We start from the raw sequence: 16605 nt of genomic DNA on the forward strand, positions 1-16605 counted from the left end.
GCAGCATCAGCATTAGCGGCTTCATTATCAAAACTAGGGCAATTGATATCTCGCAAAGCGACTGTCGAATCGGCTTTGATTCCACCACCAAAAAATGCGGCCTTCAGAGGAGGTCCAAATGGACCTACAGCGCAGTTTAGAAGAGAAGGTTTGATGGTCAACGCTGGTCAAAGTTTGGATCTGCAGTTGCAGCTTCCAGTTCAGCAGCTTCCTTCCACATGTGTGAGAGAGAGTGTCTTTTCTGCGTAGTAGAGAAGAGCTTCTCTTCTGCACAGGAGAGAGAAAGAGAGATGTGACGAGATGAGTGAGTGCAAAGAGGAAAAGTCCCCCTGTATTTATACACAATTGTTGATGTTTGAATAGATGCAATTGTTGGGCTTTTGAGCCTACATGAGTTGTAGGTCGGCTTGATAATAATTCCATAATCAAAATAAATTCATATCTCAATAAATACTTATCGGAATCGGATGATCTTTAGATCAATCCTACACCTCTCGACGAGAGAAATCTAATAAAGATATTATCATCCATGAATAAGATGACCCACATGAAGTTTTGCCCTAGTTTCCAATTTTAACACTCCCTCTCAACTAGGGAGAACTTCATCTGCAATCTGTCTGTCGGTCGCTACTATTCATCCACAAATGCACTGCCCTGTACAACCTGACCCTTGCCCTGCTCTGCTCTATTCTGCCTATTCTGCTTTGTCTTGTTCTGTCTTGTACTGATCTGTACTGCTCTGCTCTACTTTGTTCTATTCTGCTCTGCTTTTGTCTGAATTATGAAGAAGAAGAAATGATCAAGGATGTATCATACTGACTCAAAGTCAGTTTCAAAGTATGTACCACTGGACCCAGACCAGTCTCAACCAACCTGAAGTCAGCGTCATAGTGAGTACAACTCCTACCACTAGTCCCAGACCGGTATCATCCTCCACTGACTCAAAGTCAATCTCAGAGTACATACCATTGGTCCCAGACCAGTCTCAACCGACCCGAAGTCAGTGTCATAGTAGGTAACACTCCTACCACTGGTCCCAGACCAGTATCGCAGCCTCAAAGAGTTTACCACTAGTCCCGAACCAGTCTCAACCAACCCAAAGTCAGTGTCATAGTATGTACCACTCTCACTAGTCCCAGACCAGTACTGCACTGACCCGAGGTCAGTCTCAGAGTATGTACCACTGGTCCCAGAGCAGTCTCAACCAACCCGAAGCCAACGTCATAGTGGGTACAACTCCTAACACTAGTCCCAGACCAGTATCATTGATCCCAGATCAATGAAGGTCATCCAAGTGTAGGGAGTACAGTAGATACAGCAATGCGTCCATCGGTACCACTATGGTCCCTAACTTCATTTCCCTGCTCATTGATCAGATGAGAGGTACTTCCCATGAGTCCTTGACTGCATGGGTAGGATGCCTTGACAAGAGAACTTAATCAATCCTATCCTCACAGGAGAACTAATCATCCTACTACACAATCGCCATAGAGAACACATCATCCACGCCTCACAGGAGAACCAATCATCCTGCTATATAGTCGTCATGGAGAACACATCATCCAAACCTCACAGGAGAACCAATCATCTTGCTACATAGTCGTCATGGAGAACACATCATCCAGACCTCACAGGAGAACCAATCATCCTGCTACATAGTCGTCACGAGGTGTACATGTACACCACCAGGGGATAGTGAATCACCCTGTGGTCATATGTCGCTCCAAGAAGTACCCCACACCCCCCGGAGCTCCCAAAGTTCAATGCATCATACAGGACCCTCATCAGAGGGTCTTTGAACAACACCAAGTTGTTCTCGGAAAGTCAGAAATTTTACTTTCCCTAGGGGCTTTGTCAGAATGTAGGCAACCTGTTCATCTGTACCGATATGTTGGAGCTTGATAACTCCCCGCTGCACCATATCTCGAATATAGTGGTACCTGATATTGATATGCTTGGAGCGATCATGAAATACAGGATTCTCTGACAGACGAATCCCACTGTGGTTGTCACATAGGATCACGGTGGTATCCAATGTAAATCGAAATAGCTCACTGAATAGCTTTCGCAACCAGACTGCCTCACAGGAGGCCATACTAGCAGCAATATACTCTGCTTCGACAGTGCTCAAAGCCACCGACTTCTGCTTCCTGCTCATCCAAGATATCGAAGCAGATCCCAAGGAGAAACAGCACCCGGAAGTGCTCTTACGGTCCTCCACATTGCTTGCCCAATCAGCATCAATGTATCCAAGTAGTCTCACCTCTCTGGCAATGTATCTTAACCCATAAGTGATTGTGCCATGAAGATATCTCAACAGCTTCTTGGCACTAATCCAATGTATGTGGTGGTTCAACCATATGTTGACTCAACGTGTTGACTGCGAAGCATATATCTTGGACAGGAGTTCACTAAGAACATGAATGCTCCGACAAATTTCCAATACTCGGTGGCATTTCGTAAAACAAGTTCAACAGCACTACCGCTTAACTTCTTGAAGTCAAGCTCCATCAGGGTAGTTACAGGCTTGCAGTCTACCATACCAAATCTTTCCAGAATCTTCACCACATATTTTCCTTGAGATAGGAAAATTTCCCTTGGCTTCTGCCACACTTCAAGTCCTAGGTCCTTCATTTCAAATTCAGAAGCCAACTTCCTCTTACATTTGTGAATGAGAGGGTCTGCACCTGTTAGAAAGAGGTCATCCAGATACAGCACCAGTGTGAGAGGCTTGTCATCTTCAAACTTAAAGTAAAAGTTAGGATCGGCTTCACTCCTAGTGAATCCGAGCTTCATCAAGTGGCTATCGCTCCTCTCATACCATGCTCGGGGTGCTTGCTTCAACCCATAAAGAGCCTTCTTCAACCTGCATACATGAGATTTTCGATCATAAATCTCAAATCCTTCGGGTTGCTCTACGTAGACCTCTTCTTTGATCGAACAGTGCAAGAACGCGGTCTTGACATCCATCTGATGTAGGTTCCATCCTTGTGAAGCCACAAGGGCTATGATCGAGCGAAGGGTCGTATATCTGGCAATAGGTGCAAATATCACATCATAGTCTATACCTTCCTTCTGGGAGAAACCACGAGCAACAAAAACGACCCTTATACTTTTCAGTACTTCCATATGCTGCAAGCTTTATCTTGTAAAGCCACTTAGAAGTGACAATTGTCTCGTCCGGCGGTTTGGGAACTACTTCCCAAACATCATTCTTCATAATAGAGTCATATTCTTCGGTCATAGCATTCTTCCATACTCGATGCTTGATAACATCTGAGAATGATGAAGGCTCATTTTGTACGATCGTGCTCATGATGGTCAGGTATCCCTGATATCTGTTAGGTTTCTTACTTTCACGAAAGGTTCCTCGAGGTGCAGCATGTCCTTCAGCATCATCAAGTAGCCCCCTAAGCCATGTAGGCCTCTTCCTAGAAGAGGAAGGCTCAGGTGTATAAATAGGATCCATAGGTTCCTCCACATCAGGCATTGTTACATCATCTACCCATAGAAACTTTAGAACTCTTTGATCATGGAGCATGGCACGGACAACTTCCAGAATCGTACGGTTCTTCCTTTCCGCCACACCATTCTGCTTAGGAGTATGTGGTGTAGTAGTCTCCCTCTTAATGCCAGCCTCAGGGATGCCTAAGTGAACCAACTGTAATATATCGGAGATCTTGCTTTGGCTTGAGGGGAATGGTCCCATTTTGAGCTTTCCTTCGGCACATCTTGGACATACACCTTCTATCTCTACTCGGAATTCAGGCATCACCATTTGTCTTACATCGGGTAGAGCTTTATAATGAAGGTGGGCAAACCTCCGATGCCAAAGTTCGGACTGAAGGGATGTGTCATAAGACATGACACCCAGCGGACTTCCACCAACCTGATATAATGAATCAACTCGAAACCCAAGAGTGAAGGCATCTTTAACATTATTTTCCATACACGTACCTTGCCATTGTTGAAGCCTGAAGGTCACCTTATAGCCTTTGTCTTTCGTTGCCGAGATGGACACCAGGTTCTTTTTGAGGTTAGGTACATATAATACATCCTGTAAGTGGATCGTATTACCTTGATTCAATTTGAGAGAGACATTGCCTACACCTTTCACGAGATATTTCATATTATCTCGAAGGATAATTTCCAAATTCCAAATTAGTTTCTTTCTCTATCAGATTATGGAGAACTTCTTTGAAACCAGTGAAATGCCTTGAGGCACCACTATCAATGAGCCAAATTCCCATTGAGTCTGAAGGAGCAGAGGTAGATAGAGCAGCTGGTAGATAATATTCATCCTGCTTATTTTCAACAATGTTGGATTCATACCTGTAATTTCTAGCCTTCTTGAATGTTTGTCCTCTTCCTTGATTTCTAGCATTCCACCTTTGCTATTGAATTTTCCATTCCTTTGATTGCCATGAGAGGGATTTTGATCATCGTCCCGGTGTGAGTCCTTTCTATCAGGGCACTCCCTTGGATAGTGACATGCTTTATCGCAAATGTAACATCGTCCTTTTCTTGCTCCCTTAGGTCTAGCTTTTCCTTTTGATTTAGTCCCGGAAGTGTTTCTTTTCTTAGCATGAGAAGAAAAGGCAGCAGGAGGACTTTTAGGCATGGGCATTTCTTGCTCTTCTACCCTTGTTTCTTCTTGAATGCATCTAGCCATTAATTCCTCGAAACCAGGAATTACATTATTGTTAAGAAGAGTAGTCCTGAACATATACCATTCGGATGGTAATCCTCCAAGAGTCGTGAGTGCCATTTCCCTATCAGTAATAGTCTCCCCAACAGATAGCAGATCGTTCCTGATTTCGGTAATCCTTAAGAAGTATGTTTGCATACTCTCATCTTTACTCTTCTTAATTTCCTTCATCTTATTTCAAATAAACAAAACTTGATTTGCATCATTAACTTTAAATAAACTCACCAATCTATCGTAGATTTCCTTGGAGGTGTTCAGGTCGGAGATGTAGGCCACCAAGTGCTTGTCAATCGAGTCCCAAATGATCTTCTTTGCTTTGACTTCTCCGGTTTTCCATTTGTTTCTCGCAGCAGCGGATGCATTTGATGGAGGCTCAACAATATTGCCTCTCACATGGTCCAACACTCCTTGATCTTCTAGGGTTAGATCGATAGACATCTTCCATCTGTGATAGTCAGCTTTCTCACGGCGCTTGTCCACGGCAGGAAAAAGCGATGAGGACCCCATAGTTCTTTTAGGATAGCCTTCCCAATCTTCTCTTTGATGATTGCTCTTGCTCTTGCTCAGGCATTGTCTTCACCTCAGCTCTAATACCATGTTAAGTTATGTTATGTTCTATGCTTAAAGTAATTTACTTTTCTTTCTTATTATTATTCATAAATTAGCAATCACATGTGCATAAGTAAAGTGCAGATAGAACATTAAACGATCAACAGAAAACAAGCCAAGACAAGAAACACAAGATGTGGCGGCTAGCCAAGGACAAACCCCACAATGTGTGGGGAAACCCTTTGATCAAATCTTTTTTTAACTTTAATAATTCAGCAGAGAGAAATAGCACAATAAATCTTATTTATATTAGCAGTAGCAAACCCTAGATCAGCAACATCAGCATTAGCGGCTTCATCATCAAAAACTAGGGTAGTCAATATCTCGCAAATCGACCGTCAAATCGGCTTGATCCCACCACTAAAAAATGCGACCTTCAAAGGAGGTCCAGATGGACCTACAGCGCAGTTCAGAAGAGGAGGTTTGATGGTCAACGCTGGTCAAAGTTTGGATCTGCAGTTGCAGCTTCAGGTTCAGCAGCTTCCTTCCACATGTGTGAGAGAGAGTCTCTTTTCTGCACAGTAGAGAAGAGCCTCTTTTCTGCGCAGGAGAGAGAGAAAGATGTGATGAGACGAATGAGTGCGAATAAGGAAAAGTCCTCCTGTATTTATACACAACTGTTGATGTTTAAACAGATGCGACTGTTGGGCTTCTGAGCCTACATGAGTTGTAGGTTAGCTTGATAATAATTCCATAATCAAAATAAATTCATATCTCCATAAATACTTATCAGAATCGGATGATCTTTAGATCAATCCTACACCTCTCGATGAGAGAAATCTAATAACAATATTATCAGCTATGAATAAGATGACCCGCATGAAGTTTGGCCCTAGTTGCCAATTTTAACACTCAAGCTTAATGATAGTAACTAGAAGAACATGAAACCATGACACAATGATTTGATTACGAAGTTCGACCAATTTGGACTACGTCTCTAGGACCTGCTCAACAGTGGGGAGGCCTTCATTCATTAAGTGGCACAAAAAGAGATAAAAGTACAAGCAACATTCTTTCCAATCCTTATACCTCCAAGTTGGAAGATGGACGAAGAATGCAGAGCCTAGCTTCAGAAACAGACAGTACCATTGAAATCCTGGCGAAAAATATTGCAAAAACGCCTATCCAAACACCCAATTTGGATAATCGGGCCTTCTACAACTTCTCGAAACCTCCCTACTGCTCAAGGTGAGGTCCCGACTTGTTGCCAGGGTCAGGGTCTGTTGTACAATGAATTCTGAATTAATCAATCAGTCCTCTCTGCCTTTCTCTGACACAGATGGTCCTTTATATAAGCTGGAGGCAAAATCCCTCAATACTCGGGCAGTTCCAAACAAACGTCGAAGTTTAGCAAGCGGGCATTTTCCAACAGAGGTTCTCGAGGCCCTGAATAGTATGTGGCAACAACCCTTACAAACATGGAAAGACCCCTTTAACTGCGCGCTGAACTCGGCGGCTTTTTACAATCGGCATTTCCCCGCAATCGGCGATCTCATTGGCGTAAAAACCAACCCATACATCAAAAGGCCTACGATACGGCAAACCCGCCGAGAGTATTAAACATAACACATAAAATCTCGGGTCCGGAAACCCCATCGCAAATCGCAATTGGCATGGAACCAGGGTTGCCACTCCATGCTACTACTCCCCTTCTATGAACTGCGATTTTGATATATATTGCATCGGAACTGGACTTCGTCAAGGCTAATTCATAAACACTGGATCCCCTCTGATCCACAATAGGTGATATCGCAATCGCACCCGGGATCTTGTTGAGGGCCGATTCAGAAACACTTTGCCTTTTTGTGATGAGTGATTGCGATTTGATCGCATCGCAGCCATAACTCCCCTGGGCCAATTTTCTTTAAGTCGCGGCCTCTTCCTCCTGCGATCTGCGATATGCGGGACCAATGGCAGCCTTCCACTTGGCGCTCCCCCATTCGCTGAGAGTGCCTGTCATGTCATCTCTGTTGATTTGGGGTAGCATCAGATGTGCTCTGGCCATGAAATTTGGTGGAGAGGCTAAGGCACATGAGATCTCCAATACCCAGAAAGGGTTTGGGCAGATTCTAAACAGTTTGGGAGATATTAAAATAATTAATATTTTTAATGGAGTCCCTAAGTCTAAACTAAGGGAAATTAAAATATTAATGTGAATTAATATAAAATTGTGTTAAAATGGTCCAAAAGTCATGGATCAAGCCAGATCTAATCTTAGTTGTTGATTAGAGACTTAATCTCTGTCGCTGATCTGTCAACGAGAAAAGTATAAGAGGACGCTTGAGGGTCACTTGGAAAATACACCAAGAGATCAAGATTTCGACTTTCTGGGGTTGGGTTCACTGAGAAAGTTGAGAGAGTGATCTGGAGTTGCAGCTGAGGGGCAGTGAATACAGAAGCAGAGAGGCAGATATAGTGTTGGAAGACTAGCACAGCGGCTAGGAAAGCTGACGTAGAAGGCAGAAGCTGGAACTGTCAGGAACAACCGGAACTGTCGGGAACTGTCGGAACAGCCAGGAAAGTTGACGCAGAGGGCAAAACCAGAACTGCTCGGAACAGCAAAAACTGCCGGGAACAATCGGCAACTGCTGGAACTGTCGGGAAAGCTGACGCCATGGGCAGAAGCTAGAACTGCTGGGAACAGCCGAAACTGCTAGGAACTACTGGAACAGCCAGGAAAGTTGATGCAGAGGGCAGAAGCCAGAACTTTTGGAACTGCAGAGAAAGCTAACGCGGAGGACAGAAGCCGGAACTGCTGAGAAAGCTGACGCAGAAGCCGGAACTGTCGAGAATAGCCGGAACTGCCGGGAATTGTCGGAACTTCCAGGAAAGCTGACATAGAGGGCAGAAGAGGTTAATGCAGTCCCTAGAGGCTGACGTTGGGGTTTTTCGTGGGGCGGATTGGAGCTGAGGAGTTTCTAGAGTGTTTATCCGGGGTTTCAGCGGAAGCATCTATCTCCGAAGGAGAGGTACTACTACCGAGATTTTTCTCTGTTGGTTAAGCCAGATTTGGCACCCAGATTGTATTTTGAAACTTCTTAATAAATCAAACCCTCAGATAGCTACACCAATTTTCTTGCATTGGGTTTTTCCAAGGACATTAGTCCAAAAATAACGGTGTCATTTGTGTGCTTGTTTCTGTTTCCTTAAGTTGATGCTTTGTAATGTGTTGAGCATGTACTTGTGTTTATTTTCAGTATTTACATGGTAAATAACTTGTTAATTATTCAGAACAAGTAGGAAGGAATAAATCAGAAAGTACATGGAGGGTTTCTAACTATTAGACTAAGAAACTTCAATATGGTATCAGAGGGTGGTCGCAAATCACAAGAGCACTGGGGACATCAGCCGAGCAGAGTAGCAGCAGAAAACAGTTGTCTCGAGGGACAGAAGTTGTTCCTAGCAGCAAAACAGCAAGGTAGGGTGATGCAATGCATGTGTCATCAAGTTCGGGCCAAGAAGAGGCTGCATAGAGCCTGAGGGAGGCAAAGACAGGTTCACTAAGAGCCACGCAGAGGCCAGGAGAGCTGATGCAGTTGGCTTAGGGAGCTATTTTGTCAGTGTTGGGACAGTGCAGAGCCTAGGAGCTCTCACCTTCAAGTTGTTGGAGTTTAGAAGGTTGTGGATAAGTTGCAGAGTGGAGATGGTGGGGTACTGTTGTCAGAACAGTACCTAACAGGGCAAGGCCAAGGAGGAGAGAGTTGCTACCGAGGGTTTCTAACCGAGAAATCTAGATCAATGGTGAAGTTTCATAGACGATCAAAGCAGGGGGCATCTCGACATCGGCAAAAGGATTTGCAAGAGGAAAATCGAGGCTCAGAGGGAGTCACATCGAGAACTTCCAGGAGGGAAGTAGAAAAGCAACAGAATGGCACTACACGGAGTAAGAGACCATGACAGACTAGACGGAGCCTCAAACTTCGTAGTATGGAAGGCTAGAATCTTATCCGTACTTGACAAAAATCGTGTCAAGCACTTCGCCTTGAAGACGATAGCAGTCCCAGTTGACCCAGCTAACAATGACAAGTATGAGGAAGCAATGGTGAGGGCCAAGAGTATCATTCTTGATGGGGTCAAGAATCATATAGTACCACATATTGCTGAGAAGAATACGGCACGGGAGATGTGGGAGGCCCTGACCAAGTTGTATCAGCATACTTCCTTGCAGAGGAAGATGCTCCTAGAAAATCAGCTACGGTCATACCAGATGCAGAAGGGAGAACAGATCGACACCTTCCTCAGTCGATTGAAGGAGAACCGAGATCAGATGACTTCCATAGGGGCCACACCACATCCATAGTTGATGGTGAGAACAGCCTTGAATGCAGTCTCAGAAGACTGGGAGGTGTTTGTCCAGAGCATACAGGGCAGAGCGACCCTTCTATATTGGGAGGAAATGTGGGCGGTGTTGAAAAGTATGCAACAAGAAATGCTAAAGCTAGAATGTGCTAAAAATAGACCTGCTAAAAATAGCATGTCTAAAAATAGCAATTTTGCCAGTGAGGTCATTGGACACATTGGGTGAGACGTGAAACTACTAAAAATAGAAAGTTTTAAAAATAGCATTTCTGGGTCCCTTCCTATTTATAGCAGTCCCTAGTCTATCTATAGCAAGTAAAATTAATTTTGGTCTTAACAGCAGTTTAAAATATTAATTAATTAATCTCCATGAGTTAATTAATTATGAAAATTAAACTTGCAGTCTTTGTCAGATCATGCAATTATTTTCTCCCTTGATTTAGGAATTTATCCCTTGATTAAAGGAGATAAGGTTTAGTTCTATAATGAGAGAATCAATTGACTTAGTTCTTACTAGTCAAGTCCAGTTAGATTATTTTAACAAGTTTAAATAATAAAATATAGTTTGTTAATGCTTGCATGCATGTGACAACTATCATTTTAGATAACTGAGGATTCACTCATGGATAGCTGTTGCATGTCAGTTCTGTCAGAGACCTAGTTGAGATCAGATGTGGGACAGTGTACTATCACATGCTTAACTATTTCTAGTAAGTAGTTTTTACATGGTTGAGGAACTACGGTTCTCAAGGAATACGTAGTTGGACCATTGGTTGTTTTTGGTATGTTGGAATTAATAGCATATGCTTTTGCTATTATTTCCTAAGCAAACTACGTAAGGACCATAGGGAAAGCCTATATAAACAGGGCTTGGTTGGTTCATGAGACATATCTTCATATCTTCATAGTTCATTGAAAACTGAATAGCTTGAGAGCTAATTCTTTTTGTATTGTGAAGAGGATTTCCACTTGATTGATAATACATGGTTGGGGTTTTATGCTGGTGCTTTCCCCTGGATATATCTTGTGTTATGTGTGATTAATTCTCTTGATCAGTTATGCATGTTTCTACTTGATGTTGCTCATGATTTCGATTATGCTTCCGCTTAATGTTTTGTAGAAGTAGAACAAGTATTATGCTTTAGGACATTGCATATATCGGTTTGTTCTACAGGTGAAATTTCTACATGGTATCAGAGCACAAGTGATCAAGCAAGAACGGTATACTAGCAGGAGGAATTTGAAGTTTCTTATTCTTGATATAGATCACAAGTTCTTATCACATTTATTTCATCGATGGCGTTCAATGGTTTGAGGTTTGAGTATGCCCTTGATGGCAACTCAAAGTATATAGCTTGGAAGGATCGCATGGAGGCAATTTTGGAAGATAATGGGCTTAAGGATTTCATTGATCAAGAAGTCCCTAAGCCTATTGACAAGACTGAGCTGGTGAAATGGGGTAAGTGTGTGGCTAGAGCTAGGAGAATTCTCTTGGAGGGTGTTCGAGATCACATAGTCTCAAACCTCCATGGGAAGGAGTCTCTATTTGCAATGTGGAAAACATTGAAAGATTTATATCAGAATAGCAGTGATCAAAGGAAGTTGGCACTGAAGGACAAGATTCGAAAGATCAAGTGTGAAAAGGGTGACTCTATTTCTACATTCTTGAACAAGCTCACCACCTGCAGAGATGAGCTTGCAAGCGTAGGAGTCACTACAGCTGATGAGGATATGGTGAGTCTAGCACTCCTTGACCTTCCTAACAGTTGGCATAGCTACCAGGACTCAGTGGATGGAAGGGACAAACTGCCAAATTGGGAACGACTACGGTCGGATTTGATGCAGGAGGAGATCAGACGGAGCACCAGGGATGGAGATTCTTCATCAAAACATGATGATGAAGAGAACTTGGCTTTAGCTTCTAAAGCTAAGAAAGGAAAAGGGAAGGCATCCCCTTCCAAGTCTTCTCAAGGAGGGAAGAAGTTTGACAAGTCGAAGGTGAGATGCTTTCATTGTCATGAGTTGGGTCATTATGCTAATAATTGCCCAAAGAGGAAGTCCAAGAAGAAAGGTTCCTCCAAGGAATCTAATGGTGATGCACTAGCTTCACAGTTTGAGATGGATTTGTCGCTTATTGCATGCATGGTTTCATCCAGCATGGGATGTGTTTGGTATTTGGACAGTGGAGCTTCTTTCCACATGTCAAGTGACAAGAATCTTTTCAGCACCTTGGAGGAGAAGGATCTCCAGATACGAATTGAAATGGGAAATGACGGAAAGTACTGTGTCTCGGGTAGAGGTACAGTTATGTTTCAGAGGAAGCATGGTTCTCCCCTCACTCTTTCTATTGTTATGTATGTACCAGGGCTGAAAAAGAATCTTGTGTCTATTGCTATGCTTGAGGATAAAGGTTATGACGTAGTCTTTAGTTAGGGAAAGGTTTTCCTAAGGCATATCGGCACTGGACAGACCAAACATATTGGGATTCGAATTAAGAATCTCTATAAGTTATAGGTAGAAGATTGTGTTGCTCTCAGTTCCAAGGCAGAAGAAGTGCATGGCCAAGACATTGGCTCGTTATGGCATAGAAGACTAGGCCACTTGCATCATGGGGCCTTGAAGATCATGCAGCAAATTTCTACCAGATTACCCAAGTGCAAACTGGAGCAGACAAGCACATGCAAAGGTTGTACTCCGGGTAAGTATACGAAGGCTTCCTTTCATGATCGGGATGGTAGAACAGGAGCAGTTCTGGATCGAGTTCATTCAGATGTATGTGGACCCTTCTCTACAGCCTCCACCGCAAAGCAAAGGTACTTTGTTATTTTTATAGATGATTTTTCTCGTAGATGTTGGATCTACTTCATGCAAAAGAAGGATCAAACCTTCTTGAAGTCTTGTGAGTTCAAAGCTTTGGCAGAGAAAGAATCAAGGAGGAAGATAAAGGCCTTGCGGAGTGATAACAATGGAGAGTATGTTTCCCAGCAATTTAAAGACTTATGTGCTTCAGAAGGAATTAAACGGGAACTCACGGCACCTCATAACACACAACAGAATGGGGTGGCCGAAAGGAAGAACAAATCTATTCTGGGAGCAGCTCGAGCGATGCTGCATGACCAAAGCCTACCACTTCATCTGTGGGTTGAGGCATGCAATACAGCAGTGTATCTTCAAAACAGAAGTCTTCATCGTATTTTGGGGATGAAGACACCTATAGAGGCTTTTTCAAGGAAGCGGCCAGATGTGAGTCACTTCCGTATCTTTGGATCACCAGTTTACTGTCATGTGACCAAAGATGCTCAGAAGAAGCTAGACCCAACAGCTGAGTTGGGAATACTTGTGGGGTATACGGATACACCTCACAACTATCGGGTGTTTCTGCCTGCCAGTCAGAGGACAGTAGTGCGCAGGGATCTGAAGTTTGATGAGCAACGAGCCATGCGAGAGTCACTTGAGAGGGAGCTCAAGTTGCATGGTGATGATGAGGAACTACTAGTTCCTAAGGAGGAGGAGCCTCCTGATGATGCGGAGCAGCCGCATGCAGAGATTCCAGTGGTGGAGATCACCACTACTGGAGAGTCTTCCAGAGAGGGGCGGAAACACTCTCGGGAAGCTGACAGATTGATGCAGGATGCAAGAGAGAATGTGGGGCAGCCATCCTCTCATCGCAAACAGAGGAGATCTCCCGATAGATACACTGGCTACATGGCCCTAGTTGGGGAGTGTGTAGCGACTGAGCCTTCTTCTTTTGAGGAGGCAGTGCAGCAACCAGTTTGGATGGATGCAATGGTAGAGGAGTATGATTCTATCATGAGGAATAGTGTATGGGATGTTGTTCCTAGACCGGGGGACAAGTCAGTGGTTACTTCCCGATGGCTTTACAAGGTAAAGCAAGCAGCTGATGGCAATATTGAGAAACATAAGGCAAGATTTGTTGCCCATGGTTTCTCACAGGTTGAGGGGATTGACTATGATGAGACTTTTGCTCCCGTTGCAAGGTACTCATCGATTCTAGCACTATCAGCACAAATGGGTTGGAAGATCCATCAGATGGATGTGAAGACAGCTTTCCTCAATGGGGAGATTGAGGAAGAGGTATACATTGAACAGCCCGAAGGATTTGAGACCTTCGATCGTGAGTCACATGTGTGTCGGCTCAAGCGAGCATTGTATGGGCTGAAGCAAGCACCTCGTGCTTGGTATACCAGGATCAACAGCTATTTCACCGGGTTGGGCTTCACCAAGAGTGAAGCGGATGCGAACGTCTACCACATCATTGTAGATGGTAAGCTATTGATTATTGTACTTTATGTCGATGATCTGATTTTGACAGGTGATGATGAGTTGATCAAGTCTTGCAAGAAGGATCTTGCAAGAGAGTTGGAGATGAAGGACATGGGCCTCATGCACTACTTTCTAGGCATGGAGGTGTGGCAGAGAGATGGGGAAGTATTTGTTTCTCAAGGCAAATATGCCAATGAGATACTGAGGCGCTTCCACATGGATATGTGCAAGCCCATGGAGACTCCTCTAGCAAGTAACTGGAGGAAGGAGGATGCTACTTCAGGTGAGGTAGTAGCTGCTACAATTTATCGGCAGCTTGTGGGTTCACTCATGTATCTAGTGAACACACGACCAAATTTATGCTTTGCAGTGAACCAACTGAGTCAAGCTATGGTTCAGCCAACCAAGTTATTTTGGAAGGCGGCAAAGCATGTGCTGAGATATCTCAGAAGCACTGCACAGTATGGATTATGGTACAAGCGGACAGAGAGAGTGAAGCTCCAAGGCTTCACAGATGCAGATTGGGAAGGTAATCCATCAGACAGGAAGAGCACTTCTAGAGGGATTTTCAACCTTGGGTCAGCTGCAGTTTCTGGATATAGCTGGAAATAGAGATCAGTTGCACTTAGCTCAGCGGAGGCCAAGTACATGGCAGCAAGTCAGGTTGCATGTGAAGCCATCTGGATGCGGAAGATCCTAGTGGGATTGTTTGGTCAGATGATGGATATGACGGTGATATATTGTGATAATCAAAGTTGCATTAAACTCTCTGAGAATCCAGTGTTTCATGACAAGTCCAAGCATATAGATATCCGCTATCATCATCTACGGGATTGTGTGGTCAAGAGGATCATGATGTTGCAGTATATTTCGACCAAGGAACAGGATGCAAATATTTGACAAAGGATTGTCAAAGGGCAAGTTTGAGTTCCATAGAGACAGGATCGGGGTTGCTGATAATCCCTGAGAGTGTTGAAAAGTGTGCAACAAGAAATGCTAAATTTAGAATGTGCTAAAAATAGACTTGCTAAAAATAGCATGTCTAAAAATAGCAGTTTTGCCAGTAAGGTCATTGGCCACATTGGGTGAAAGGTGAAACTGCTAAAAATAGAAAGTTCTAAAAATAGCATTTCTGGGTCCCTTCCTATTTATAGCAGTCCCTAGTCTATCTATAGCAAGTAAAATTAATTTTGGTCTTAACAGCAGTTTAAAATATTAATTAATTAATCTCCATGAGTTAATTAATTATGAAAATTAAACTTGAAGTCTTTGTGAGATCATGCAATTATTTTCTCCCTTGATTTAGGAATTTATCCCTTGATTAAAGGAGATAAGGTTTAGTTCTATAATGAGAGAATCAGTTGACTTAGTTCTTACTAGTCAAGTCCAGTTAGATTATTTTAACAAGTTGTTAAAATAATAAAATATAGTTTGTTAATGCTTGCATGCATGTGACAACTATTATTTTAGATAACTGAGGATTCACTCATGGATAACTGTTGCATGTCAGTTCTGTCAAAGACCCAGTTGAGATCAGATGTGGGACAGTGTACTATCAGATGCTTAACTATTTCTAGTAAGTAGTTTTTGCATGGTTGAGGAACTAGTGTTCTCAAGGAATACGTAGTTGGACCATTGGTTGTTTTTGGTATGTTGGAATTAATAGCATATGCTTTTGCTATTATTTCCTAAGCAAACTACGTAAGGACCATAGGGAAAGCCTATATAAACAGGGCTTGGTTGGTTCATGAGACATATCTTCATAGTTCATTGAGAACTGAATAGCTTGAGAGCTAATTCTTTTTGTATTGTGAAGAGGATTTCCACTTGATTGATAATACATGGTTGGAGTTTTATGCTGATTCTTTTCCCTGGATATATCTTGTGTTATGCGTGATTAATTCTCTTGATCAGTTATGCATGTTTCTACCTGATGTTGCTCATGATTTCGATTATGCTTCCGCTTAATATTTTGTAGAAGTAGAACAAGTATTATGCTTTAGGACATTGCACATATCGGTTTGTTCTACAGGTGAAATTTCTATAGGCGGCTCTTCACCAAGAAGAAATCAGGAGGGTGACCAAGACAGGAAGCAACAATAGGAGGATCAAAATCAAGGAGGAGGTGGATGTTGCCCTAGCATCTGAGGGTAAGCAAGAAAAGTGGAAGAAGGACCTCTCCAAGGTCAAATGCTTCCACTGTGGGGAGTTGGGTCATTATGCGACCCAGTGTTCGAGGAAGAAGAGCAAGAGAGAGGCTTCTGAGACCAAGGCAGCGCCAACAAGGGCAGAGAAGGAAGTGGAGACAGACAATGTCTGTGCCATGAGTGCACACGCACCACTTGAGCAAAAGTGGGGAGACATCGTGTTGTAGTCAGGAGGACTACAGAAGATGAGGAGCAGGATCCTCGAGGTACCCAACCTCTTGGATTATACCTAGCTACGAGAGCCCCGAAGAGGAGTATCAAAACTGGCGGATGTCGGTAGAGACAGATGAGGATCGAGCGACAGAGAGAGATATAGTGCAGGATTCCCAGGACAGCGCGAGGCTAGCAGGCTGCAACAATGCGAGAGGCACGGAAGTGTTGCACCAGTGCAGGATGGCACAGAGAGGTGTGCAACGATGCGAGATGCAGGGAGTTGTTGCAACAGCACAGAGGTCAGAGAGGGAGCACTGGTCAGCGACAGAGGGAGCTTCAGCATCG

The 16605-nt window shown here is 43.4% G+C and overlaps 1 protein-coding gene across 3 annotated transcripts in view; it reads right to left on the reverse strand.

Moving 5' to 3' along the window:
* LOC149224626 (putative serine/threonine protein kinase IRE4) overlaps positions 1–16605 on the reverse strand; it is a 472510-nt gene that overhangs the window by 318266 nt on the left and 137639 nt on the right. The gene's annotated exons all lie outside the window — the stretch shown is intronic.

This window comes from Pinus tabuliformis, chromosome Q (genome assembly GCF_031772625.1).
Source record: "Pinus tabuliformis cultivar Carrire ecotype Pingquan chromosome Q, CPIR1, whole genome shotgun sequence".
Lineage (NCBI taxonomy): Eukaryota > Viridiplantae > Streptophyta > Pinopsida > Pinales > Pinaceae > Pinus > Pinus tabuliformis.